This window comes from Myotis nattereri (assembly GCF_964212035.1).
Source record: "Myotis nattereri genome assembly, chromosome: 8".
Taxonomy (NCBI): domain Eukaryota; kingdom Metazoa; phylum Chordata; class Mammalia; order Chiroptera; family Vespertilionidae; genus Myotis; species Myotis nattereri.
Window position 1 is genome coordinate 7,753,819 of NC_138083.1, and position 27,838 is coordinate 7,781,656.

Here is a 27,838-nt window from a genome sequence, read left to right on the forward strand (position 1 = left end):
CTGTTGGCTCTCCTGGAATCTGACTACTTAGCTGGTACCCCAAAGTCTAGTGATTTCTTGGAGCCAGTCCCCTGAGAAAAGCGGCTTAATGCCACCTACACCTGGGAGACAACGGCGGAACCCACATCACACGGCATGTTCTGCTGAAGGCTGCCACCGCAGCAGCTCTCGGTGCCACGCGTCTCCACTTCCTCCGGGAAGACGCTGCGTGTGGACCAGCTGATCTTCCTCACCCTCCATGGTCTCAGCGCCTCGCCCCTAAAATCAGTTCCCATTGAAAGGTTTCTATCTTTGAAACCCAGGCCTGGCCTTCATGGAGGGAGACCTGGTTCTCCATGTGTGCGGCCTCTGCTCTGTTCCAAAATTTATACAAATCACAGGGAACCGGTCCTCTCAAAATTGAAGATTTGACAACTATTTACATGCTGAACGAGAGCCAAGCTACATCCACTTTTAAATGTTTACATCGGCTCGACAGCTGCTCCAAAGCAAAGGCAGCGCGGGCACCAAGGCCCGAGCGCAGAGCCGGCCAGCCCATGCCGCCGTGGGCAAACAAAACTCCATTCTCTGCCGCCCGGCCAGGCCTCCATCATCGCTCTCCTGGATTACGCCTCGGGCACAACATCACCCACCACCCTCTTCCCTGTGCTCGCTTCCTTTACAGCCCTTCCTGGATCAGGTGTATTATACTGACTGTGGTCTGTGTCCCTACCAGAGTGTAAGCTCTGTGAGGACAGGGACTTTGTTTTGTTCACCTGTGTATCCCCAGTGCCTTGAATGGTGCCTGGCACATACGAGGTGCTCAATAGGCATATGCCCTTCTCCAATCCATTCCCCACACTGCAGCCAGGTCTTCATTCCAACACGCAGGCCTGACTCAAGGCTCTCCCACTCAGCTCAAACACTGCGGGTGCCTCCCCGCTGCTCTGGGTGAATTCCAGCTCCTGGGCATGTCTGTGGGTCCTGTGATACTTGACCCTTGCTACGTCATCACTCCTCCTTCGCATGCTCCAAACACAGGGTGTGTCTCCGGTTCGTTTTAGATGAAAGGCCCTCTTGCTTCTGGACCTCAGCACTGTGTCCTTGCCTGGACCCAACTTCTGCATAGGCCAGCCCAGCCCCATCCTGCAGAGGCAGCGAGGTCACACTTCCTCCATACAGCCCTCCCTCTGCCCCCCTTCTGTGTCTCCTAATGGGCCTCTCTCACCCCTGGCCCCTTGGCCCTCTCCAAGTAATCAGGGTCAACAGTGGGGAGGTGGGGGTGGAGAGGAGCAGGGACCAGGGGGATGTTTCTCTGGGACAATTCTGAGGTACATGGGCGGCCCTAAAACATGGAGATTGGGAGTTAGAACTTTGGAGCTAGAACTAATACAAACTTTGGGCTCGGCTAATACAAACCAAGGCACTTTTTTAAGTTCTCTAGGCCTGTCTTTCCTCATCTACAATGTGCAATAATGATCTCTTCCTTGGAGGATTATAAAGATTAAGTAGTTTGGGTGTGTGTGTTTTTCAGGTATTTATTTCAAAACATCCAATCCATATGGTGGGCATCTTGCAGGACTCGTTAAAACCTGGACCCGCATCTTGGCTCTGAGCTAAGTAGCTGTTATTTTTTGGCCACCAACACCCATTCCCCCATTCTCCATATTTTGGTAACAGACCCCACCCCCATGACACATGACTAAGGTGAGACCTTTCAGAGTGGCTTATTTCATGGGTTCAGTATTGGTTCAGAGATGTGCATGTGATCCAAGCAGAGCCAATCAGAGTCCTTCCCTGGGAAATGGACACTGGAGCCTGAAAGAGGGGAGCTCTGTTTCCAGTACTGTGACACGGGGACCTGGCTGCTGGGGAGTCTTCCCAACAGGCAGCAGAGGCATCTGTAGAGGCAGCTGGGAAGGAAGATGGAGGCAGAGGCATAGCATCATCTCAACTCCAGTTCGTTCCTTTCTCACCTGTTCTTCCCTTTCTTTGAGCTCCAACCCTGAGCCAACATAGCTATCCCTTCGGTAAAGCAAGCTTTTATTAAGTTCATGGCATGCATGACTGAGAAAGTCCCAAACCCATGTCATTTCAAGCAAGGACAGTGGGGGTGGGTGGAGGTGGTCAGCAAGGGCTTCTCTGTGGAGGTGACAAAACGGAGACCTGAAAGAGCAAGCCATGCAGATGTTTGGGGGGAAAGTTTTCCAGGCACTAGAATAGCCAGTGCAAAGGCCCGGGGGCAGGACTGTGGGGAAGAGAGGACACACTGGAGGGGAAGGTAGCTTTATGCTACCTGGAATGTGGATGTGATGGCTGGAGCTCCAGCAGCCATTCGATCATCAGGTGATGTAGTTCTCATTTGTCACTATTAGAAATGGGGGTGGCTTCTGGCATCTGGTGGGTAGAGGAAAGGGACACCACTAAATATCCTATAATGCATAGGACAGCCCCACAACAGAGAATTATCAATAGTGGGGTTAAGAAACCCCCTGAGGGGGACAGATAAAGGCATTCATACAATATAGTGATATGTCTGTACTGAGAAAAGCCCGGGAGATTAGGGGGTGGGGGCAGGTGGCACAGAGGAGAGGCCCTTCGCTAGGCTGTCTTTGCTGAAACACAAGAATACACAGTGTTGCTGGGCAGAGAGGGAACAAAAAGAGTGTGGCAGGCAGAGGGAACGGCGTCTGCAAAGCCGAAAGACGAGAGAGGGTTGGTTTGGTTGGTTTCCTCGGCGGAACCAGAGGTGACAGTGCTGCTAGAGCAGAGATGCAGGGGAAGCAGGAAGAGATGAGGCCAAAGAAGAGATAAACAGAGGCCAAGTCACATAGAGCGTACAGTTAAGGAGCCTGACTCAGTCTCCAGGGCAATGGCGAGCCATAGGTTCTGAAGCAGGGGAGTGGTGAGGTCAGATTCCCCTTTTAGAAGCCAGGCAAGGGGGCCCTTTAGAAGGCCCTGCGGTAGTTCTGCAGCACTGCAGGCCTCCACGTGTGCTGCAGGGCGTCACAACCCTCCAGCCTCTTACCCACTTCTGCCTATTCTGCTGCTACTGAGGTTTGGGCCCAGACAATGTTGCTTTGTTTTGTTTTGTTTTGTTTTGTTTTGTATGTTCATTTGATGCACTGACAGGGAGTTAGCTCTCCCTTCCCCTAGGGCCGTGGTCAGCAAACTGCGGCTCAAGAGCCACATGTGGCTCTTTGGCCCCTTGAGTGTGGCTCTTCCTAAGCCTTAGGAGTGCCCTAATTAAGTTAATAACAATGTACCTACCTATACAGTTTAAGTTTAAAAAATTTGGCTCTCAAAAGAAAGTTCAATCGTTGTACTGTTGATATTCGGCTCTGTTGACTAATGCGTTTGCTGACCACTGGCCTAGGGTAACATCTGACTAGGCCCCCTGAGGCCTCGCAGTTTGCATTGGAGGAGCTAGGAAACTTGGAGGGCACTTCCAACAGCCCCTCCTGGGGGCAGGAGCCCAGACTGCCCCTGCCCCTCCTCCAGGCCCCTCTGTGGCCTGGCTGGGCTTGCTGCTAAGCCCATCCCTCAGAGGCCCCAGCCTCAAGAACAAAAGCCCCAAACCATTTCCAGTGATGCAATTTCACGCTCCCAGGTCCTCTGCCACCCTCGGAGCCTTTTCATTCCCAAACGAGCATGTTCTCCGGAAAGACAAAACAAAGTCCAGCTTTCTGTTTAGCTCCCGCACGGCTTTGAAACGTCCCAGCCTCCTTCTGACAACTGCGCTTCCTTTGTGAACCGTTGCCACCAGACCTAATTGCTTTTTATTCCTCTTAAAAATGAGTTTCCTTTGCTGAAAAGCTTTTCAAAAATTATTACTCCGGTCCCCGTCCTCATCCTGCTATTCCGACATGCTGTCTATTCCCTCCCCCTGTGCTCCTGCCGCCTCCGTCCTGAAGCCGAGCACCAGGCTTGGGGAAGGCGGGAGGATGGACAGAATGTGGGCTGGGCGTCCCTCTCGAGAATCACCAGAGCGTCGCCTGCTGCTCTCTCCCAGCCCTTCTTGCAGCGAGTAAGACCTTATCACCCGGGTGTACAGGGTCTGGTTACAAGTGTGGACTCTGGAGATGGACGGCCTGGGTTCAAATCCAGACCCTACTACTCCCAGGTGCATGGCTTCAGGCAAGTCACCCCACCGCTCCCAGCCTCGGTCCCCAAACGAGGATGCAGATTAAATGAGGCCCCAGGTAAAGCTCCTACCAGTAGCTTCTGGAGGCAGTGAGACGCAGCCTGCTCCTAACCTTTGTGTGGCACTGCCTCCTCTCTGCCCTCGCAGCTGGCGTCTGATTTACTCACCTCATTCTTCTTAAGCCCAAGCTTGGCCCAGTGGCCCACACTATGTCGGCAATAAGTCATTATTTATTAAATGAACAGCAAGAGAGGACCTTTTCCCAATGGGAATGACAATGGACTTGACTCAAGGACAAGCCCAAATGAACATAAATGGTGCAACATGCCTTCTTCTCCAATGTGTGAATTCTGTGCCTTAAAGACACGGCATATTTGGAACTTGGGTGGGGGGAGGGTATGGCTATATGCGGGGAGGAAGGGATGTGGTAGGTGGAGCCAGATCTGACAGGTGATCACACTTCAAAAGGCAGAGGCTGGTGGCAAGTGGAGACTCGCCCCTGTTCCTTAACCAGATGGACTTCCCAACCTCCACCTCTGACTTCTTCCCCTCAATGTGGGGGACCGGAGGCTGGAGACCCGCAGGTGAGGACTTTTCCTGCCCCACCCCTGCCCCTAACCAGCACCCAGAAATAATGGTACAACACCCACCAGCCCCTAAATGAGGAAAGAAAGCCTTTGTCGACAAACAAGCTCTCCCACGGGAGGGGAGGTTTGTGAAAGGGGCAGATAAGCATCGGAGCAACTTATGCGGAATGATAGGGAAACCAGCTGCTCTTACCAGGCCGCCCACCTCCCCACATACACTCCCTGAGCCAGGGTGATGGGCACAGGTCTGGAGTGTTGAGGGTTCCAAGGAGAACCTGGTGGGGAGGGGGGAGCGGGGGCAGGAGGGGAGGACCTGGAAGGCAGGCTAGCGCCTGGTGCAGGCCTCAGAAGTGTGGAGCAGGGACCGTGTGCCTCCTCTGAGGCAACCCCTTTAATTTAGCAGCTACTGTGTGCAGGCACCAGGCCCAGCATTACTGGTGCACAAGGGGTCACGGGAGGAATCCGAGGCCCCACTCCCACGCCAGGCCAGCGGGTGAGGATTAGGAAAGGTAAGCACTCACCTGGTAAGAATGCTGAGAGCCCAGCCAGGAATAACCGTCTTCACCCTTCGCCCAGACCGCGCCTCCCCGCCTTGGGCTCTCACTGTCTTAGACAAAACCACCTGGGCCCCCGAACCTTCCCCTGGACCGCTCCCCTCCATCCAGCTGAGCAGGAAGACGTTCACCCTCCTCCACAAGGCGCAGGAAGGGAAGGGCAGAGCCTCCCGAGAAGGCTCCGCTTATGCCCGCTGGTCAGGGAGCCTGGCTACCACTGTCTCCTCCGCGGGTGAGTACGCGGAGGCTGGGCGGGCTAGGCAGTGATTTGGGGGAAGGTGCCTGGACATTTGTGACCCCATGTCCACAGATTCTGGGAGCAGGAGTGGGCATCTATGGGAGACACTGTGCTTTCTGCCACAGCGACCAGAGCCCATGTGTGTTCCCCACTGCGCTCTGGTTTCCTATTTGCCTAGGAGTCTCCTCCTTCCACTTTGCCCCTTCCTCTGGGTGCAGGGAATAGTCCGTGCCCGGGCATGTCAGTGAGCTGCCACTCACACGCAATCTACGCCCATTCTCAGCTCCTGTTGCTCCCCCCACAGAAGGGACCTCGGCTGCTTGGTCAGGGTGAGTCCCTGAGATGAGTGACTGAGGGCACCGAGGCCTACTTTCCAGGATGAGGAAGTGCCAGCGTCCCATGTGGCCTCTCCGCTGCAGAAAGGAGAACCCCAGGGACGCTGGGAAGTCACACACCAGCAGCCACCCCTGCCGCTGTCCTTATGGCTTCTGAACCTCTAATGAGCAAGATGACAAGAAACAGTCCCGGGCCTTGAACTCCAAAGCCATGTGGGTCAGAGTTCCCTCATACAGAGCACTAATCCTCACAGGGGAAAGGCAACGCACACATCTCAGGTTGGGGTGTACTCCATTCTCCGCCTGAAGCCTGTCAACAGGACATGTGACCACATCCCGCCCTTCAGCTAAATGGCTGCCCTCCAAGTGTGAGCCCAGTGTGCCCAAACAGGGACCCTCCCACCTCTTGTCCTGAGTGATGGTTACTGTGAGAATGTCCAGTCTGGGGCCTCTCCCAGTTCAAAGCCCCTTCCTCCTCCTGGGCCCCCGCCCAAGCCTCTCTCTTTCTATTGACACCCACTTCCCACCCTCCCTGCGGCTCCCTCAGTGCCTTCTTTCCAGCCTCAGGATGCTCATATATGCTGTTCCCTGAGCCCAACATGCCCTTCCAGTTGTTAGTCACCTGGCTGACAGGAGGCTGTCTACAGAAACCATCTCTGGCCCACGGTAGGGGGGACCCACCACACCCTCTAATCACAGCAGATGACACTCATTCTGGACGTTCTCTTGTTTAACTTCAGTCTCCACTGGATACCAGCCGGATGCCACAAGGGCAAGAAGTGGGCCTCGCTGTCACTGCTGCATCCCAGAGTCGGCATGTCACGGGAGGTGCGGGTGGGGAGGAACCAAGCAATCGTGATTGCTGGGGTAAGGAGAGGAGAAGGGGAACTCCTGGGGGGGGGGGGAGATGGAGGTGCTGTGAACCCAGATTGGACTTTCCTCCTGCTGCACATCCCACAAAGCTAGTTGCCCCTTCTGCTCTACATTGAACAACTTGCCTCTCTTTCTATTGGGGTCACCTCAAAGCTCTTTGACACCAAAGTATTAAGTGCCTACTATGTGCCAGGCACACAGCTAGGCTCCTGGGAGATGCAATGGGGAACAGACATGGTCCCTGGTCTCAGGGGTCTTATGGTCTGGCAGGGAATAACAGATTAAAGGGATTAATGTCCACATATATATAATTACAAGTTAGGACAGGGTGCTATGAAAAACAAGCAGCCTGGCCAGTGTCAAGCATCAACCTATGAACCAGGAGGTCATGGTTCGATTCCTGGTCAGGGCACATGTCCGGGTTGCAGGCTTGATCCCCAGTAGGGGGCGTGCAGGAGGCAGCTGATCAATGATTCTCTCTCATCATTGATGTTTCTATCTCTATCTCCCTCTCCCTTCCTCTCTAAAATCAATAAAAATATATTTTTTAAAAGAAAGGAAGGAAAGGAGGAAGGAAGGAAGGAAGGAAGGAAGGAAGGAAGGAAGGAAGGAAGGAAGAGAGGGAGGGAGGGAGGGAGGGAAACAACAAACAGGACAAGCCACGTTGGCCAGGGTGTCAGCACAGCCCCTCCGAGAAGATGTGTGTCAGTCAGCCAGGGAATGTCTGATCGGTGGGAGGCAGGATGCTGAGCTGACGCAGAGCACTCGCCATCTGCCAGGTGCTGTTCTCAGAGCTTCCCATGAATTCACTCATCAAACCTCACAACTAACTGGTAGGTGCCAGCACTGTCCATAGCTGCAAATAAGGCAAGCACAGAGAGGTTAAGCCAGTGGTCGGCAAACCGCGGCTCGCGAGCCACATGCGGCTCTTTGGCCCCTTGAGTGTGGCTCTTCCACAAAATACCACGTGCAGGCACGCGTGTACAGTGCGATTGAAACTTCGTGGCCCATGCGCAGAAGTCGGTTTTCGGAAAGGAGATAGACGAAACAAGTATACAAGACGAGTGTGGATGGGGGAGAGTGGGAAGGGGTTGACCTCAGCGAACGTACCTCAATCAGATTGAGGACGTTTTTAGCGAAGGCCAGCTTAGGAGTACCCTAATTAAGTTAATAACAATGTACCTACCTATATAGCTTAAGTTTAAAAAATTTGGCTCTCAAAAGAAATTTCAATCGTTGTACTGTTGATGTTTGGCTCTGTTGACTAATGAGTTTGCCGACCACTGGGTTAGGCGATTTGCCCGAGGTCAGCCAGCTCACCAGTGGCAGGCGCAGGATTCGCATGCAGGCTGCCTGGCCCACATCACCCTAAGGAAAAGGGCTTAAGCACATGGCTCAGCAGGGGCACAGGCCCTGAGCATCTGTGTGGCCGCCTGCCTCCCACCACTCCCTGCCCCACTTTCCCAGGCAAAGGAGGCAAGGCTTCCCTTGGATTTAAAGGCAGCTGTCTCGCTGGTAAAGAGAGGAGTGGAAACAAGTGGGGAAACTGAGGCCGGGAGAGGACACTACCTCCCTGAAGAGTTGGAAGAGGTGGGTCTTGACCTTTCCATCAGCCCACACTCCTCTCGCCTCACCAGTTGCTTCTCTCCTACTTCGTTCCCCTCACCAGACCCTGCATGGAGCCTGGAACCTGGTGGCGGCTTCTCGGTGAATTCAACTGGATTCAGGAGGCCAAGACTGACTGTCGCTAAAACTCATCCTGTCCCCCGTGCCAGTCCCATGGGGGAGGTCTTCCTCAGTTTTAACCATGAACTCCAATCACCCACATGTGGTCACCACTTTGAAAGTGTGTGTGTGTGTGTGTGTGTGTACATGAGGGTGTGTGTATGTGTGAGGGACCCTGAGTGAAAGCGGCAGCGTGGGTGTGCGTGTGTGCCTGAGGGCACTGTGAGTGTGAGTACAGGGTGAATGTGTGTGAGAACTCCTGTGAGCCTGTAGGGGCGTGTGTGTGTGTGTGTGTGTGTGTGAGAGAGAGAGAGAGAGAGAGAGAGAGAGAGAGAGAGAGAGAGAGAGCGCAACTGTGCTGCACGGTCCTACTTTCCAGGACTAAGACAGGTCTTGGATGCGAATGGGCCAATATCAACCCAAAGGAAGAGATGAGAATAGCCTCTGTCCTGTGCGGAGTCTGACCACCAGGAATTTGAAGGTCCGATGAAGCCCTGGAGGGCAGGCGCTCCCCTGCCCGCTGCAGCCACCTGCCTGTGGTCTCACCGTCAGTGAGAAGGTGGCTGCCTTAGAACTGACCCCGCAGAAGTGAATGTTGTTTTCTAAACTATGATTGATCAAACCACCTGTCTTCTACCGCCAGCATTATTTCCTAAATGTGGAAAAGCAGGCTTTTCTGGAAGCAGGAGTGTGAGCTCCGCTCCAGTGTAGACAAACCATTACGACTTTGATGCGCCAGGTTTAAATAAGCAAAATCATAGAACGGGTCCAAGAAAAAGGACTGAAAAAACACGCAGGCCAAGGGCTGACAGCGCTATTAATCAGCAGGTGCCCACTCGCACCTACAGGGAGGGAATGTGCAGGGAGAGAGCAGCTGATTATCAACGGTGACAAAAGTCAGCAGAGGGGACGAGGGTGAGTTCTACCCTGAAGCTCCTTGTCTGACATTGGCTTCCTCTCCTGTGAAAGGGGCACCGGCCGCTTTCCACCGGGCTCTGTCGAGTCTTAAAAGAAATATGGAAGGGTGAATGTGTGTGTGTGTGTGTGTGTGTGTGTGTGTGCCTACATACAAGCCAGCAGACCAACTTACCACGTGGCTACATGCCTGGCTTACAGCAAAATCTTCACCATCAGGGATTGTTACTTCTATTAGAAAAATTTAATTGGCACCTCAGATGGTGGGTTTGGAGTGCTGATGTGTTTTCACTAATGTTCACTTTTCTAAATAAGAAGTGTCCATCCAGATAGCACCTCCATTCCCAGCTGCAGTTTAAAGGCCGCACCTGGACCGTGCTTCTCGCGAGACCACTGACTTGGGGAGGCAGGCATCGGGCTCCCAGGAGGAGGCGGGGCACACCGCCCTCTAGGGCAGTGATGGCGAACCTTTTGAGCTCGGCGCGTCAGCATTTTGAAAAACCCTAACTTACCTCTGGTGCCGTGTCACATATAGAAATTTTTTGATATTTGCAACCATAGTAAAACAAAGACTTATATTTTTGGTATTTATTTTATATATTTAAATGCCATTTAACAAAGAAAAATAAACCAAAAAATGAGTTCGCGTGTCACCTCTGACACGCGTGTCATAGGTTTGCCATCACTGCTCTAGGGTCTGGCCTGAATCCCCTTGACGTGCGCTCATCAGGCCTGTCCCGCTCCTTCCTCTGCTCTGCGCAGCAGCCCAGCCCCCGCTGTCCGCTCCCCTTAGCGCTTCCTCTGTTGCCCTGACAGTCCCTTCCCCACCACACTGAGCAGGAGGAGGAATCACTCTGATTCCCCAGCTCCCTGGCAAATCGGAGCTGTCAGCACTCCACTCAAAAGCGGCCAAGGGGACCCTCCACGGGGAGCCAGGTGCTGTCAGGACACAGAGCCTGTTGCCAAGGGGGGACCACAGTCCCCAAACCCCTGGTGGGGACCAGCCCTGGCCAATGGGCTCTCTTCCTTTGGGAAGCTTGATGGGGACATGGCATTTACAGGCAAAGTGTGGTGCAGGTGAGTTAGCCTCATGTTGCGGAAAATTCTTCCCCATCACTGGAGCAGAGCTTTCTAATTCACTCCCTCCTTTGTCAAACAAATCTCTTCGTGTGCCTTGAGGTCTAAAAATCACAGTTAGATATTTGATTCGTTGCCATGAGCAGAAGAGAAAAACTTCTACTGACGGACGCGCTGAGGAGCTATTCGGGGAATGTCTCCCTGCCATTCACCCGGCACGACTGTGGATGGGCCTCTCCCACTCACACACTTTCAAGAAAGTAAAACAAATACATGCCCAGGAGCCCAGAGCGCACGGCTGGTGGCGGGGATTAAAGTGTAGAGTTCGCCAGGAAGTCGCTGAATGATCTATTTTATCCAGATTGTGTCTGTTGATTTTACGCGGGGATTTTTTTTCTCAGTAAACATCATTACAGGGCAATGTGTGTTTTCATTTCTTTCTGGAGGAATGAAAGATGTTTGTAACCAAAGAGATAAAATGACCAGGCTTTTTTGGTTTTTCTTTTCTTTTCTTTTTTAAGTACCAGGAAGACGGCCCAGGAGAAACAAAACCCCAACGTCATGGAGGTCCCTGCAGCTCCTGTTCTCTCCAGGGACCCGCAATGTCCCCTCCACCCTCCACGAAGAAAGCTTGTAAGTGCCACAGAATCGATTCAAAGCCCTGAGGGAGGCCTCGGGATGAGATGCCACATCGGGACACCATCCACCCATTGAATCCTGGTGGTCAAATGTCCCATTTCCGTTTTCCTCCACAGAGGGTCAGCCCAAAGCATGTGGCATTATTAAAATTCCACAACTGACCAGAAAATCCATGGGGAAAGCCAACATTTGTTTTCCTTATTGGATGTGGCTGAAAGAATTTGTCTTTTTCCTTTTCTTTCTGATTGGATTTTTTGATGCTGACTAACCATCATACCACTTGCCTGGGAAACTGCGGGCCTGCCCCTGGTCGGAGGGGCCCCTGGGGGTGTAAGCTCAATATCTTGCCCGTGGCCAGCACCCTAATGTGCCCGGCCAACTGAGTCATCCTCTCGGAAGTAGCTTTGAAATCTGAACAAGAGCAGCCTTTCCTATAGTCGTTGGTTAGCTGTGACCAGCCCTTCGGCCCATCAGAGAAAGTTCTGGATAGCAGGGGTGTTTGCTCATCTTGGGGGCCCTGGGCCCAGCATGGGAGGGGGTACATAGTAGGTCTCCAATAAATGGTGAGCAGGCTAACCCACAGCACTGGGCGTTCATTGAGAATTTCAATCAGCAGCAATGGCTAGACCCAGACCTAATGTACAACCTCAGTTTGCACGACTCATGCGTTTAATCATTCCTCATGTCTTTAATCATTCATTATTCATAAATATTTAGCAAATTCTGGGGGAGCCAAAGTGGTGCAGGACACAGGTCTCCTTTCGAGAGATGCTGCCTCTCGAGGACTGGAGGTGCCCGGCTGCCTGCAGACGCCAGCCTCTCAGACGTGCTGAGGCTGAGCTGTGCCCGAGCTGCCCTGCCAGGGGCAGAGCCAGGCCACTTCTGCCCGGCACAGCCTCACTTAACAGGCAGTCTCTGCTCAGAGACGCCCACAGCTGGCGGGATTTTCACAGAGCTGCCCGTGGTCCAAGGCTCTCCCTCCCCTCCCCTCTGCCATCCCTTCACTCCCTTTCCAGGCGACACTGCATTTGGCCTGAAGCCCGCCCCTGCCCCTCTCTCACTTCCCTTTGCGCCTCACAGGCATCCGCCAATGTGTCTCCTGCATCAGTTCTGTCTGCTGTGTTTTCTGGAGGGCCTGAGTGACAGACACCCATGTGCCGGGCGCGGGGGGCTCAGCAGTGAAAGGGATCCGTCCCCCCAGCCTTTGTTGACCCAAAACCAGGACAAGAAGACCTCTCTCAAAATGCCACAGCACCAGATTCTTAAACAACCTTGAGTCCTACCAGGTTCCAGGGGGTGTCCTAATTACTACAGCTATGCTGTCCCGTTCACCCTTCATTATCGTAGTATCCATGTTATAGACAAAGGACCAGACAAGAGTGGTCAGATGGCGATGGCGAGGGGAGCCAGCGAGTGGGTGGGGAGTGAGGATCCCGCCTGCAGGTGTGCCTCCCACCAAAGCCTGGCGGCCACTTCACTGTCTGTGCCCCTCGTCCCCAACAAGGAGCACTGAAGCCGGGGAGGCTCTCCCCCTCGCTTCCACAGAGGGAGCTGAAGGACCCGCAGGCGGTGAGGGGGTGACCAGGCTAGGGCCACGAGGAACTGGGCCGCGAGAATGAACAAAGGTCTGCGCAGAGTCCACAGAGGAAGGCTGTGAGTTAGGAAGTCTCCTAGCGCCTATGGTAGAAGGCAGGTACCTGGAAGTACCATCTCCTCGAAATGATGCTGGAAATGGGAAACGGACACTGTGGCTCCAAAACAACCAACGTCCACTCTGAGTACCCAAATGGAGCCCCACCAGGAATCCAGCATGACACCACAGTCCTGTCCTCCAGGCAGCCCCAGTGGGGACTTCTGTTCCCACCACCTAGGACTGTGCCTAGTCCTTAGCATAAGTGCTCAGGAAATGTTAGATGGATGGATGGATGGGTGTCTGGTCCCTAAGTCCCTTTTGAAATAAGAGGGGAGGCATTAATAATTGGTTATTAAATGGATGAGACTAGGGAAATGAGAAGCAAGTCCAGGTGACCCGTGGAAGAGACATTAATAGACAATCAGAGCAGAAAGTGACTTGCAGCAACAGAAGGATTGGCAAAGGGCTTCGGGCCTTGGAGAGAGCACGGTCAGGGGCAATCTCAGAAACGACTGGAAGCATGAACTCGGTACTGAGACACAAGTGGTGCCTGACCTGGTCAGCATTCCACTGTGTGCTGTATTAGTTTCCTGTTGCTGCTATAACAAATGACCACAAACGGGGTGGTTTAAAACCACACACATGTATTATTGTTCTGGAGGTCAGAAATCCTAAACAGATCTCACTGAGCTAAAATCAGGGTGTCCCCATGGCTGTGTTCCTTCAGGAGACTCTAAACGAGAATCCATTTCATTGCCTTTTCAAGCTTCTAGAAGCTTCTAAATTCTTTGGTTCGTGGCCCCAGCTTCCATGTTCAAAGTCTGCAGTGTAGCATCTTCAACTCTCTCTCACACTTTCTGCTTCCTCACCTCATGTCCCCCGATGTCTCTCTAAGGACCCCGTGACTACACTGAGCCCACCCAGATAACCTGGAACGTCTCCCGTCTCAGGATACTGCACTAGACTCCTGTTTCTCTTCCTCTCTGAGTCAGCACAGTCTCCAGGAAGCCTCTTCTAACCTCCCTAGGTGATGTCCCTCTATTGTGATATAGTTTTATATTTATTGATGACTCTGGCTGATGCCTGTGTCTATCTCTCAAACCATTTCCTGTCCACCCCGCGTCTGCAGTCACGCTCATTAACATACTCCACAAAGTTGCACAGACTGAATGCATGATGTCACTTTTAGTCTTACGTGAAAATGTAAGGCCCAAGGTAAAATAACTGGATCGATACATGGGCAAAATAAGGAAACTCGGAAATCCCTGCTGAGTAGGAGAGCGGGGATGAGGGGGCAGAGCCCAGCCCTCTGTGGCAGGAACCCCCATCCTCCCAGAGCCTAGGGGCACCCCGCCAGGTGGCTGGTTCCCAGTGCGGTATCTCAGAACTGATCTGCATACAAGCTTCCTCTCCTTATCAACATGCAGCCGACAGGGGTGCAATTGAAATCAGTGGACCTGTTCCAGGAACAGGCTGGTAGGAGACTGCCAAGCAGGGCTGGCCACTGCTGGGAAAGCAGGTGACTAAAGCAGCCTGTCCTCCTCCCAGGGGCAGGAACGGTCCGGGCCGACAGGGTCAGGCCCCTCTGTTCTCTGGGAAGAATAATTTGACAGCAGTAAGTCACTGAGTAGCTATTGAGGCCCTACTGTGTACCAGGCACCCGCTTAGGAGCTGGAGAAAAAGGAGAGAACTCACTAAGCTTGCTGAACTCCCAGCAAAAAGAAAGAATCAGATGCCTGTCAATCAATTATACAAGTAAATTAATAAATCAGTTGTGGTAAGGGTTAAGAAGGAGAGGTACAGGGTGCTAGGAAAGCATATAATGGGAGTGTCTGGCCTGGTCTAGGGAATCAGGAGAGGCTTCTAGAAGGAAGTGACATTTAAGCCAACACGTTATAGACAGCATTCCCAACCTCTTTCTCCTTTACTTACTCCCTCTATCAAGGCTGCAAGAGTGAAATACTTACCTTCTCAGCCCCATTGCAGCTGGGGTTACTGTGGGACAATTGTGACTAATGAGATGCAAGCTGAAGTCTGTTGGCTCCACTGCCCTACTTCTTCCTGCTTTAAATGGGGATGAGATGTCTAGAGCTGAGGCAGCCATTCTGTGACCCCAAGGAAACCCCAATTCATCCCATATACCAGCCCTGAGTCACAGAATCAATACCTGGAGACCAGCTGCCTCCAGACTTCTTGCTGTGATTAAAATATGTCTGTTTTTGTTGAGACCATTATAACTTGCAGTCAAAAGCATTACTAATTGAAACAGGCCTCAAAGGTGAGTAAGTGTTAACCAGGCAGAGTGGCAAGAAGAGTGTTCAGGACGAAGAAACAGCAAGTGAAAAGGCCCTGGGGTGGGAAAGTCCACTGGAGGAATCCGGAGGTCAGAATGTGGGGAAGGAGAAGGAGGGTGGATGGACATGAGCCTGGATGAGCAGATGGACCTTAGAGAACATGGCGAGTGGTTGGGACACTGCCAGGGACAACTGTAGCCGTCCAAAAGGATTTTAGACAAAGAAGCAATAGGAGACCAGATTTGCTTTCTAGAAACTCTCTCTCCAGCAGGTTATGCGAATTGATTGAAAGGCATCAAGGGAGGAACTAGAGGACCAAGGAAAATGTTACTGTAGTTGTGGAGGAGAGAACTATAGGGCCATTTGGCCTGGACGCCAATGGTGGTGGGGATAGAAGTGATCCCTCAGACACTGTCAAGTATCGGGCACACCTGCCCCTCGTTAAGAACCATTAGTTTGAAGATGCTGCATTTTGTTTTTCATTTGAATGAGAAGGCCTTAGGAATGGCTCGAACACCACAGCTCACTGAAGGCCTGGGACTTGCTTTTGCTTTTAGTTATTTACGTTACCTGCCCGACCCCTAAGGGTTCCACGTTTGCTATCCCAGTAGTAGACTTATGGCTATGGGTTCCCAGGACTAACCCCATCTTACTACCTGGATGCTTTAAAACTTGGCCGGTGGATACAGTGGGACCAGTGTCCCTCTGGACTACTCCAGCCAAGGACAGAAGATGTATCTAGATAGAGTCCAGATAGGACGGATGGATAGATGGGTGTTGGGATGAATGAATAGTGGGAGGGAGGGAGGAGTAGACGGAGCTTGAAAAAAATGATTTTCAGGAGTTTACCAGGATGAGGTCCCAGAAGCAGGAAAGATATGGAAGAAAACACAAATAGAATATGTTGATGGCATATACAGGACTGAAAGGAGATGGACACTGGCTGTTTTGTTTTGTGTTTGAAACAGAAATTCTCTTGGGGGAAAAAAAAACACTTCTGGTCCGTCAGTTTGTTTCTGCAAAACAAACAACAGGCTGCTTACAACCTCATTACAGAGGGAGCCCACACCCCCCACCCTCAGCCTCTCAGTCCATTTGGAAGATCCGGACCAGTGAACTGAGAATCCAGAAAGGACACTGGGAGTGGGAAGAGGACAGAATCAAACACTCAAATAGTTATACAAAAGCTTGAGGTTCGAGGGGAAAAGTAATCATCCTGTAATTGACTGCTTACTAATGGAATCTATTAATTTATAGCCACAAAAGAATCAGCTAATTTGTGGTTAATGATGTTTAAAAGATAAACAACACAGATGAACTCCATGGAGCACAACCCCAGTTCTCTGGCATCTGTCTGCACAGACACTCTAGCTCTCAGTGAGGGGGAGGGAGGACAGCAGTTGGGGGGGTGGGGGGGTCAGTGGGGAGCGATTTGGTGGGGAGCAAAAGGAGCCTTGTTCACCTCTGCAGTTTCCTTGCAAATTGCACATCCTCCACTCCCGGTCCCAATATCATCCCTGCTGTGCCCCCACCGGCCACGCCAGCCCCACTCTGGGCCGTGGCTCTCACTGTGCCTGGACCATCTTTATTCTCTTCCCCTGAATATCAGTACAGATCACTAGCAGCTACTGAATAACTATCCACTTCCTAGTACATCAGAGGGCACCTAGTGTTTCACATACATTATTGATCTCTAGGATTCCTCAAAATCCCCTACGAAGCTGGCCTCAGTCTCAGCCCCATTTTACAGGTAAGAAAACTGAGCCTAGAAAGGTGAGTCAGCGTGCCCCGTTTCATTGCAGATGCATGCTGGGTCAGCCGCTGGGATCCAGTCTGTCTAATCCCAGAATCCAAGCTCCAGACTAGCATTTCCCAAACCTTACTCATTCCCATGCCTATATTTTTGCCATTTCTGCAAACTACCTGTGGTAGTGGGGACGGGGGGTTGGGGGAAGTGGAAGATCGGTGGGGATTTTATTTATGATCTTTCTTTAAATTATCTCCTCCACCTTCTTTTTCTTTATTTATTTTTTGGCTGGGTACAGTGAACTGTGATGGTGCATGACAAGATAGGGTTCCCAAAGCCCCTCCGCTTCTTCAGGGGGTGTGGGATGGAAACTGTGGAGGTCAGGAGATTCTCAGTGTGTTGAGGGATCGAGTTGGAGCAAGGACTTCCCCAGAAGCTGAGGGCCTCTCTTCTTCTTGCTGGGGCTGGTGGTTCAGGGGGTTCTTACTCCTTGGAGGCCATGTGTACCATAAGGTGCACCACGCTGTTGCTGTAGCCAAATTTATTGTCAGACCAGGAAATGAGCTTGACAAAGTGGTCACTGAGGGCAATGCCAGCCCCAGCATCAAAGGTGGAGAAGTGGGTGTCACTGTTAAAGTCTCAGGAGACAACCTGGTCCTCAGTATAGCCCAGGATGCCCTTGAGGGGGCCCTCTGATACCTGCTTCACCCCCTTCTTGATGCCATCATATTTGGCAGCGTTCTCCAAGCAGTAGGTCAGATCTACAACCAACACATCGGGAGTAGGGACACAGAAGGCCATGCCAGTGAACTTCCCATTCAGCTCAGGGATGGCCTTGCCCACAGCCTGGGCAACACCAGTAGAAGCAGGGATGATGTTCTGGGCAGCCCTTCGGCCATCACGCCACAGCTTCCCAGAGGGGCCATCCACGGTCTTGGTGGCAGTGATGGCATGGACTATGGTCATGAGTCCCATGGATGACCTTGGCCAGGAAGGCTAAGCAATTGGTGGAGCAGCAGGCACTGCTGACAATCTTGAGGGAGTTATCATGGTTCACACCCATCACATGGGAGCATCCGAAGAAGGGGCAGAAATGATGACCCTTTTGGATTTACCCTTCAAGTGAGCCCCAGCCTTCTCCATGGTAGTGAAGACACCAGTGACTCCACAACATACTCAGCACCAGCATCTCCCCACTTGATGCTGTCAGGATCTTACTCCTGGAAGACGGAGATGGGCTTTCCATTGAGGACAAGATTCCCGTTCTCTGCCTTGACTGTGCCTTTGAACTTGCCATGAGTAGAGTCATACTGGAACATGTAGACCATGTAGTTGAGGTCAATGAAGGAGTCATTGATGGCGACAATATCCTCTTTGCCGGAGTTAAAAGCAGCCCTGGTGACCAGGCACCCAATGCGGGCCATTCCGTTCACTCCGACCTTCACCATCGGTCTCAGGGTTGTGGCTGGCTCTGCGCAGGAAGAGCAGCTTCTTCAGAAGCAGAGAGCCCCTTCTTTTTATTTTTTCATTTTAGCTTCATCCCCAGCAGTATTACCCGAGTCTGATAAGTTAAGAATATATTTGTTTCTAAGACAAATTTGGAATAAATACCTGACTACTAAATTACACACTTGCCTTATCCTACCTTATAATCTTGTAAACCTGTGGTACAAGAACTATACACATTCTAAACATGTATCCCAAAAAGCCATAATCACATGGCAGGCATCCTGCGTACCCGGTCCCATTTGCTCCGTCAACCTTCCTGATACAGCCCACCCTCTGACAGGCACTGGGAGCCCGCCTGGACTCCTCCAGCCCACGGACATCCTTCCTTTTGTGGACAGAAAATTCATGTCATTAGCAAACCACAAAAAGACAGAATGAAAATAAGGGCATAGAATTTGTTTCCTCGAGAAGATTATAAGATCCTTGAGGATTAGAAGCAAACCTCTTCAATCTTGAAGGCTTCACTCTGTGGGAAACAGAGATGGAAGCTCACAGAAGGTGTCCAGGAAAACCTGGGGGAGGGGTTGAAGGGGATACAGCATGGAGGTGTGGGGAGAGGTTATTGTCATGGCTGTGTTTGGGCCAGCCTGAATCCATATTCCTTCTTCTGCCAACAATGCTCAGAATTCACCTGGGAGTGTCCCCTCCCTTCTCCCAGCCCAGCGCTCCAGGGCAGGCCTCCCCGACCTGGCCATAGGTGCTGGACAACCCCCACGCCATTGCGATTAGTTCAGAAATGGGGCCATGCCCCAAACTTGGCCAGGGAGTCAGGCCCAGGGCTTTTGTTCAAGTTTCTGGGGAAGGAGCAGCTCTGTCCTGTTGAGCTGGACTCTCAGAGGGCGTGGGCCTGGAGATCTGGGTGGTCGTCTTGCTGGGAGCCTGAGAATTTAAACCCCCATGGAAGAGGCAGGCACGTGGAGAGGGGACAGGGCTTGAGAACCTGGATCCAAACAATCCTGAAATAGGATCTAACGTCAGAATTTTCAGCCAATAAACCTCCCTTTGGCATAAGCCTTTTTGAATTGGATTTTCGGTTACTTGCAACCAAAACACCCTGGAGGAACCCTCGACTAGGGGTCAGGAACCAGACTCTGAGTGTATCTCATGTGACCCTGGTGAGTCACTGCATCATGCATGACCCTACCTCAAAGGCACCTCCCACTCTCTCCTCCCCCAGCATTTCCTGTCCTGACCCAGCCCAGTGCCCCCTGACATTTCATTCTATGTTCATGACCTTGTTTGCTAGCCATCTGTCTCACTGCTGTCCGCCCAGTGCTCAGAACAGACCTGGCACATGGGAAGTCCTTGGTAAATATTTGTTGTGTGGTCCTGCCTGTTTCTCCACCTGTGAAATTTGAGGGAAGTATAACATTTTCTCTCAGGATCCTTCTGCTAGGCTGTGCTTTGCTTCCATCGCAGCTTCCCAGACCTCTGAGAAGGTGGCACGAGTGTTTCTCCTGAAGGCGCTAGTGTCTCCAGCAAACTACTCACACGGAAGGAGTTTGTAGGACTGTCCTCTCTCTCTCCCTTCCTCTGCCTACACAAGTTCATTAACCAAGAAGTCCCTCTTGATGTCTAACCCAATCTTTCATGCTGCAACTCGAGTTCAACAGCCATTTCAGGCCACTCGGAGCAGAGAAGAACCAGTTTAAAGTGACATGAAATCCTGTGAGAAAATAAAAACTCAAAGATGCCTGCATTTTCTTCCACCACAAAGAAACCCTTGTTTCCTTCTCATGGCCAGTTTCTGACTCTGCACAAAGTTCCTTTCTTGCCTGCACCTAGAAACAAAGCTCTTCTGGAGATGCGGATGCAAAGATGAGAATAAAATAAATAAACTGTCTGTTTAATCATTCCTATTGTCAAAACAATGGCTAAGCCAGAATACCTATGCTCTGATTCATCCCGACTGACCCCCTTCAGAGGGAGCGGGCAGGAGAGTCAACATTTCTCAGCCCATTTCCCAGATGAGCTCAGAGGAAGGGGGAGGCTCTGCACTGAACGCTCCACAGTAAACAACGGAAACCACTTCTTTTCCCGGGTCAGGTACTGCCGCCTCCTAGTTTAAAGGAAGGTCCCCACCACCTAGGACACAGACTTAGCCTCTGCTCATTCATTCCCTCACTCACTCTCTCATTCAGAGGATAAAAAGCCTGGACCGAGCACCTCCCTGAGCCCTTGCTCAGTACCCCTGGGGCTCCCTTCCCCACCCCCAGCCCTCTGAGGGAGGATGTGCAGGGATTCTCTGTCCCTTGACTGCATGGGGAGGTTTAACGAGTTAATTGTTTAAAGTATTTTTTCCTAGCTTATTCTTTGTCTTTTAATTGTACTTGTGGTGTTTGTGACGTCCTGGAATTTTTAATGTTTATATGGGTGAGTCTTTTTGTTTTTCTTTGGAGTGTCTGGTCTTACATGCCTAGAGAGGATTCAATAGGGAGTGATTTTTAGGGCCCTACTTAAGGTCATAGGTCATGAGCAGGTAGGGGTGAAGGGGGAAGATCCTCGTCATTCCTTCACTTTATAAATGAGGAAACTGAGGCTCCACTGTGAGTGCACAGCGGGGCTGAAGTCGGCAGTCCCGACTCCCTGCCCAGTGCTCTCGCTGCTATGTAACTAGTTAAGAATAAAAAAATCAGGAAAAGACAGAGGGCTCTTGGCCACCTGGAGTGCATTGCCCACTGGCTGTCACGGCCCCTCCAAAGCTGAAAGGGCACTTTGTCCACCCTACACATGCAATGCCACCGAGTTCTCTGGACATCTGTCCAACTGTCCACGGCGGTAATGAGCCCCCAGATCATTCCCCCGAAGGCCTTTCTAGTGTGAGGGCAGATACCACAAAGGAAAAGACAAAATGGTTGAACATGAACATGAAAGATTCCTGGACATCGACACCCACAGCTGATTCAATTAAAAGACACAAGACAACTAGGGAAGAAATTTCCAACATTGATGACAACATATTAAGACTCTTAAAACATACACAGCTCACCAGAGCAATGCAGAAAAGTGAGCGACAAATCACAGCAGTGGAGATGCCAATGGGCAGCTCACTGGGGACAAATGGTTCAATTCATCAGTAATCAAATCAACCGAAGAGAAAACTGCAGTGAGATCACTTGGCATGCCTTTCAGAGCAGCAACATTAGAAAGAACGGAAACACGGCATCAGCGAGAGGGGAGAGACCGCAACCCACAGACTACTGGGGGACATAAAGGACTCGGCTTTTCCCGATCTTGTGACACATATTAAACTCCTCAGAAATGTGTGGGTTTTGTTCCAGCGCTCTCATTTCGAAGGAATTATTTAGGAACTATGTATAAGAAAGGAAATGTATTCCCATCCATTTATATGGGAGAAGTTGGCAGCAGCCCTATGCTCGGCGTTAAGGAGTCCGTGAGGTCTACTCCCGTGCAGACATACGACGGGACAGGAGGGAGTCACGGAGAAGAATGATGCTTCACCAAAGATGCCAGCATAAAGTCAATTTAAAAATCTGGATACAAAGCAATATGTATGTACACAGCATTCTAGTGCTACAAAACACACGCGCACGTGAATACACGTGCACAGAAAGCAATCCGGAAAAAACACGCACCAAATGGCCAGACTGCTTTTCTCCAGGAAAATGACTTATTTGTTTGCTTGTTTTTCTCTGTTTCGATTGGTCGGTGTCAGGACTGGCGAGGGTGGGGAGAGCATGGGAGAGAAGACACTCACATTCCATCGGAAGTGTTATTTGTCATAGACTTTCCAGATTACTACGACAGTCCTTACCAACCGTCTTAGTATGTGTGACCCATCACACCAGTCATTTTACTTCCAGGAATTCGCCCTAAGGAAATAATCAGAGATGTGTGCAAAGACTTATGTACAAGGATAGCCACTGTAGAGTTATTTACAATAGCAGAAAGTTGGAACCGGCCTACATATTCAACAATGGAGAACTGTTTCAAGAAGCTGGTCTGCTTTCCTAGTGAAGGGCTGTGCAATCAGTTACAGTGATGTCGAATACTGAATGAGATAACAAAATGTTCTAGATAGAAAGAAAAAAAATATTTAAAATGGCAAGGACTGTTTGATAGCAATAGTGTCAAATACTACACACACTAAATTATAAGCACTACACAAGAAGCCGAAGGAGAGAATGTGGGCAGTGTAATCACTGCCTGATGGGATTCTGGGTTTGGTTTTGTTCTTTGTGTTTTCCTACATTTTGCAATTTGAGTACAATCAACCTGTTACTCTCACAACCATATTTTTTTATATATTTTTTTGATTTCAGAGAGGAAGGGAGAGGGAGAGAGAGCTAGAAACATCAATGATGAGAGAGAATCATTAATTGGCTGCTTCCTGCACACTCCCTTCCGGGGGATCGAGCCCTCAATCCAGGCATGTGCCCTGGACCAGAATTGAACCCAGAACCCTTCAGTCTGAAGGCCGACATTCTATCCACTGAGCCAAACCAGCTAGGGCACAACCATATATTTTTAAGGGGGGGAGTCGGGGGGGGGGGGGAACTCAGGAACTTTTACACTAAAACAAGCTTGTCATTGGTGTCTGTACATTCCAAGTTCTCAACCAGGCTGCTCATTGTTGACAACTGCATAGCTGCCTCGGGAATCAGAGGCCAGGTTCATGATTAAAATATGTCCCTCTGGACATCCTCTCAGTGCCACCGAGAACAGATCCTGCCCTCAAAGCCATGCCCGGCCAGTCTATAAACCTTTCAAGGGCTGTTTTGAATCTTCAGGGATGGACTGTGGTCGAATGCAGCTGGGGCTGGCCGTGGCGGACACTTGCTCAATCATCTCTGTTGTGTAATGATGAAGAATTCGTCCTATTCTCAGAAATCCATTGTCAGGACAGGACGGAGGTTTCCAAATAGCATTCTGGACCTCGTCTCGCTTTCCTCTGGGGTCAAGCAAGCCATGGGCTCAGGATAATTAAAGTCACAGAAAGCCTGTGACTGCTTGCCTTGGTCTGCCTTTATGTCCGGGAGAGTCCTGGCTCAGACAACCAGATTTTAAATCTGCCTGCACCTCACTGCTGCTGAGGACCAAGAGGGGCAGGCTGCAAGTGGAGACGCTCCAAACGAGGGAGTACATGACTCATCCATGATCACGCTTGACCAGGGGAGAGGGGGAGGAGGCCCAGCAGGAAGACCCAGACCCGGGGGCCTGGTCAGGGAGTCAGGGGACAACTGGGCATCTCCCAGAAGGAAGGAGCTCTCCCTATTAGCTGCCTTATATACTGGACTTGCGGGGAGAACTGTGGGCTCACCACTGGGTGCTCAGGGTCCTACCAGGCCAGCTCCTGGGTGTGTGGACCCTGCCTGCAACACCCCGTCTGTGTCAAGCCTCTGCTCAGTGTTGCATGTGCAATGATTAGCAAACTCAGACAGACACCGTGAGACCCCTGCTCAGCTGGCACGTACCCAGCATCCCCATCCTCCACTGTGACAACCACAAATGTCTCCAGACATTGCCAAATGTCCCCTGAGGGAGGGAGGAAAACTGCCCCTGGCCTGGTGGCCTCTGCTTGGGACAGCACTGATCTAACAGGAGAGAGAGGCAATGCGATGAGCAACGCGACATGCCGGGGCAAGTGCTAGGGTGGGGGACATGCGGGCAGTGTGACATTAGAAGGAACAGCTCACCGAGGCTAGTCCAGGCAAACATCTCCAAGGAGGAGGGTCTCAGCCAAGACCTTCCTCAAGGGGACATCCCACACACAGATCGATGGTTGAGCCGAGAGCCCCAGTTTTCCTGCCTGTGAAATGGGACATAAATATCCAACCTACCAGCCCCGGCCGGTAGCTCAGTTGGTCAGAACATTATCCCGACACACCAAGCTTGTGGATTCAATCCCACCAATGAATGCATAAATAAGTGGAACAAATCAATGTTTCTCTCTCTCCCTCTCTCTTTGTAAAAAAAAAAAAAAAAAAAAATCAATAAGTTTTGTCCCACTGGTGTGGTTCAGTAGTTGAGCAATGACATATAAACAAGAAGGTCATGGTTCAATTCCTGGTCAGGGCATATGCCTGGGTTTTGGCTCGATCCCCACTGGGGGGCATGCAGGAGGCAGCTGATCAATGATTCTCTCTCATTATTGATATTTCTATCTCTCTCCCTCTCCCTTCCTCTCTGAAATCAATAAAAATATTTTTAAAAAATAAATAAAAAATTTAAATGTCCATTCTTCCTACCCTGTACCTCTGCATCAGGGGATAGGGGGCAAGGCTTAAGGCTCACACTCAATTTAGGATGTTAATATGATCAGTAATGACTAAAGGCGTGGTTTAACCCTTTGTACGCCATAAGCGTCTATAGATGCAATTAAATTTAAAATATCGTGGCATGTGGGGATGGTTTCCGTTTTGGACGCGTGGCAGTTAACTGCTTAAACAAGACGCATCAGCACCGTCATTCTCACATCTACACACTTTGCTTCCTTCAAAGTTCCAGGACCTCATCCCTATGACGCCAAGGAAGCACCAGGACCCCCCGACTAGAGCCTTTCTGAGCCACTACTGCTCATTAGCTGTGTGGCCTTCGAGAAGTTATTTAAGCTCTCTGAGCTGTCACCTCATCTGTGGGACCAAGTCAAGAAGGTTACCTACCGTAGAGGGCTGTTGTAGAATTAAAAGGAGAAAAGTATGCACAGCTCTGCTCAGAACACCAGGCAAGTAATAGCAGCTCAACCAGCATCAGCCTTACTGTCTGACTTAAGCCAACGTCCATGCAGCTTATTCATTCACTCTGCAGTCATTTATTGACCACTCACTGTGTCCAGTGCTATTTTGGGCACTCAGGGTTTCCTAAAGAGTAAGTTTCTTAAAAATAGAGGTTTACTTGCTGGGGTGGATCAGAAAATGCACAAGCAGAGAGAGAAATACATCAAATTATTTCAAGGGTGTCATGAGAGAAATAAAAATAAAACAGGGCCATGAGAGAGAAAGCGGCAGGCCAAGGGGTGGTCAGGAGCCTCCTGAAGAGGTAGCCTCCGACTGTGGATGGAAGGCGGGCCTGCCTTACAAAGACCTGGGGAGCATCTCTCCGAAGGAGCCCAAGAGGGCACGCGCCTGCTGTGCATCGGGAAGGGCAACGGGGGCCGACGTGGCTGCAGCAGTTGGGGGAGGCGAGAAATGAAGTCAGCGAAGTGGATGGAACCAGCCTAGGCAGGGCCCTACCATCCGACTGCTAACAGCTGACACTTACTGAGTGTGCACACCCACCCCGCTTAAAAGCCTTCGCTCATTTCATCCTCAGGACAACCCTGTTAGGAAGGTAGGACCATCGGATTGGTCTGCTCTGCCAATTAGGAAACTGAGGCCTGGAGAGGTTAAGTGTCTTGGCAAGGGTGGAAGAAAATGAGTCTCTGGACTCCTGTTAAATATAGAATAGAGCAACAGGAAGCCACTGGAAGGTCCTTGTGCCCCCAGTGTCTCCCCCAAACAGGCTGAGCCTTTAATTAGCAGATGTGTGAGCTGGTGGTGGACAAGGCTGACATTCGCCATCCTCCCTCCATGGCCCCCAGAGCCTGAGCTGGCTGCCAAGTGGGGTCACAGCCAGGTGACTGCACAGAGACACACCTTCAAAGTTATGTCTGCAATTGGGCTTGAGAGCCCAGGATCCTTGGCCTCCTGCTCAAAAGGGCAAATGCAGTAGAGTCAGTTGAGTTGCATTTAAACCCAGAGGCTCCAGTCCCTGGAACCAGAAAATCAGGGTGGAGAGAACCAGTTAGAGTCCTAGTCCAGACCTGGGCCTGCATCTACCGCCTCCAGCAGAAAAGATAACAGCACCAGCGGCCTTGCTTGACCTGAGGCCCCACGTGGCAGAGGGACAGGGAGGGAGAAGCCCAGCACATTCTCTGCCTTCCCTGCTGTTCTGTTCAGACAAAACTGAAGTCTGTAGGGGGAAAAGGTAACAAAAACAAGATCTCACACCTGTCGGAGCCAACCTGGGTGGATGCAGGTGCTGTGCTGGAGAAGGGGAAGCGCACAGGTGAGACTTGCCGAGGAAGTGGAAATCAAAGGCTCTGGTGAATGTGGAGGTGTGGGGACTGGATACCCTCCCCTGAGCACCTCTCTCTAGGGCTCAGGGCCTCAGTTTCTGCACGTGCACAATACACTTACTTAACACATGCCAGTGACTTTGGCTATATTATTCCTTTTAGTCCTAACAGCAATTCTGCCAGGCAAGTCTTTTTTATTTCGCTTGTAGTTGAGAAAATTCAGTATTCAAAAATTTAGGGTTCGGCTCCAGCTCAGATGGCTGTGGAACCCACTTGCTTAGCAAACACCTGCGCTGGGCCCCGGCCTCAGAGGCACGGGCAACACCTGGACATGGGCTGGGTGGCAGTGGGCCTGGTCCTCGGGCCACGCCTGCTATTGCATTTACAGGCTGACGGGGGCCAGGGGCTACGGCTGCATCCCACCTGGTCCACAGAAGATTTAACTGATGGTTCGTATGATGATGTCCTAGATGCTGAGCCACTTGAGGAACTGCTTCATCTGCTTGAATCAACCGAACATCCTGTAATTATTGAAAAAGCTTTGGTCACTCTGGGTAGCAATGTGGGCTCTTCAGCTAAGCACGTCATTCTTCGTGAATTGGATGGTATTCCCATTGTTGGAAGCAAAATCGGCGATCCCAACCACAGCAATAAAGAGAAGGCTTTAAAGGCACTGAGTCACCTGAGTGTGGACGTTGAAAATAAATGAAGATAAAGGTACACGTCAATCAAGTCTGTGAGGATGTCTTCTCCGGTGCCCTGAACTCCCCGTGCAGCTGGCGGGCTGAGGCTGTTAACAAACATGACAGTTACCAACAGCCACTAGCACATGCTGAACAGTTACATTACAGGCCAGTTCCAAGTGTTGCTTACAGGAAACGGAGGCACCAAGGTTCAGGTTTTGAAACTGCTGTTAAATGTGTCTGAAAACGCAGCCAGGACAGAGGACTACTTGGTATCCAGGTGGGTTCCTCATCTCTTTCCCTCTAGGATGGCCATGTGGCAAAGGGGATTCTTCTTCGAGGTCTGACACTCTTTCAGAACATAAGTAACTGTCTCAAAGGAAGGCCATTTAGCTATTCAGCCCACTGTCACTAAAGTTCACTGTTTTTCCTGTTATATGGAGAAGAGCGGGCCCAAGAAAGGAGAGTGTTGGTTATCACCATGATGCGGACGTGAAGGCAAAGGTAACAATCATACCCAAACTCTAAAGAGTAATGCAGCCTGGAAGTAATGCGTGTACATTTCTTTTTCATCTCCTTTACAAAAAGATTCTCTCAGCTGCTGAATTTAAACAGCAAATATCAGATTTCGTCACTTATACAACTATAACTTGCCATGGTCTTCTGGTTTATTTTGGGACAATTTTATTGATACCAAATTAATATAACAGCTTGTTCTGGAACACTTATTTCTTTTTATTTTGCTATTTTCTGAGCTACTTCATTTATTTCCTCGACACAAAATGACAACAACCTTTTGCAGTGGTTCTCAACCTTCCTAATGCCGCGACCCTCTAATACAGTTCCTCATGTTGTGGTGACCCCCAACCATAAAATTATTTTCGTGGCT

The 27,838-nt window shown here is 50.9% G+C and overlaps 2 pseudogenes across 2 annotated transcripts; one reads left to right on the forward strand and one right to left on the reverse strand.

Annotated features, from left to right (window-relative positions):
- Window positions 1–17,223: 17,223 nt before the first annotated feature.
- LOC308523849 (glyceraldehyde-3-phosphate dehydrogenase-like) lies at window positions 17,224–18,188 on the reverse strand (annotated as a pseudogene). Its single transcript has one exon. The product of its transcript is annotated as a glyceraldehyde-3-phosphate dehydrogenase-like (transcript).
- An 8,409-nt stretch (window positions 18,189–26,597) lies between these two features.
- LOC308523662 (armadillo repeat-containing protein 10-like) lies at window positions 26,598–27,477 on the forward strand (annotated as a pseudogene). The gene is made up of 2 exons: window positions 26,598–27,185; window positions 27,257–27,477. The product of its transcript is annotated as an armadillo repeat-containing protein 10-like (transcript).
- Window positions 27,478–27,838: the final 361 nt, after the last annotated feature.